Here is a 1,058-nt window from a genome sequence, read left to right on the forward strand (position 1 = left end):
TTACACCTTTGGGAAGTATCTGAGTTACAGTCACTGTTACAATCTAGAAAAAATGGCTGCCTATTTGCACACAGCAGGATTTTTCAGCATGTTATGTTAAGAGTCTGAAAAAATTCTGCTCTTGGAAAGGGACATATTTTAAGATCTTACATTTAGGTATGCCTCTTATAAGCATTACTTCAATTATCCTTTATTTAAACTTTTATATTGAGTAAGCCTAAAAATAACATGCATTTACTAAATAAACTAAATTATTAATATTTACAAGATGTATTGAAATATTATCCCAACAAATCATTCTATAAACCATGGCCTGCTGAACTGTTTTCATAATGCTATTAAAAATTTTATTTCAAGAGTTCATCTATTCTAAAATGCTTGGACAAGTTTTGCTTAACTTTACAGCTAACATTAAAAAAATAGACAACATATGCAGTTTGCAGAATTTCAATGGAAATATGTGGGCCTTTCCGGGCATTAAATAATAACTAAGGACACATCCACTTACTCTTTGAGAATTTGAGACCATTTTCCCTGAAATTCTTCAAAGGAAAATAGAGATCAAAGCACTTTCCCCAGAAATGATTTAAATTTATTCATGTCATAAATTTTAAAATATTTTTACTCTGCAAACTGAAAACACATGTTCAATGGTAACACAAAGATAAGTTTTAGTAATTAAGTTCTACTTCAGTTGTTATTTTCAGCCATTAGTTTCTTTAAAACTGTTTGAGCCCACATTAACTCCTTCTATACAATCTTAGAAACGAAGAAACGAGCATATTTTTGTATGATTTTTTTGTAAATGTAATACTTTATTAAAACATAGGCAGAACTATAGTGCACTAAGAATAAAAATTCTGTTTTGATGCCTCTGGGACCACATATCATAAATTCTACAGCTCCAGGCTTATCTATTCTAGTTCTACCATATCTTACATTCCTTCCCCAATGCTCAAATCCGGGTACAACTTTGCCATCATGAGAAAAACTGACTCACTATGTACAAAGCCACAGGTGATCTCCTAATGTAAATATTCAACAAATAACTGGTCACA

Source organism: Hypanus sabinus, chromosome 2, assembly GCF_030144855.1.
Source record: "Hypanus sabinus isolate sHypSab1 chromosome 2, sHypSab1.hap1, whole genome shotgun sequence".
Taxonomy (NCBI): Eukaryota; Metazoa; Chordata; class Chondrichthyes; order Myliobatiformes; family Dasyatidae; genus Hypanus; species Hypanus sabinus.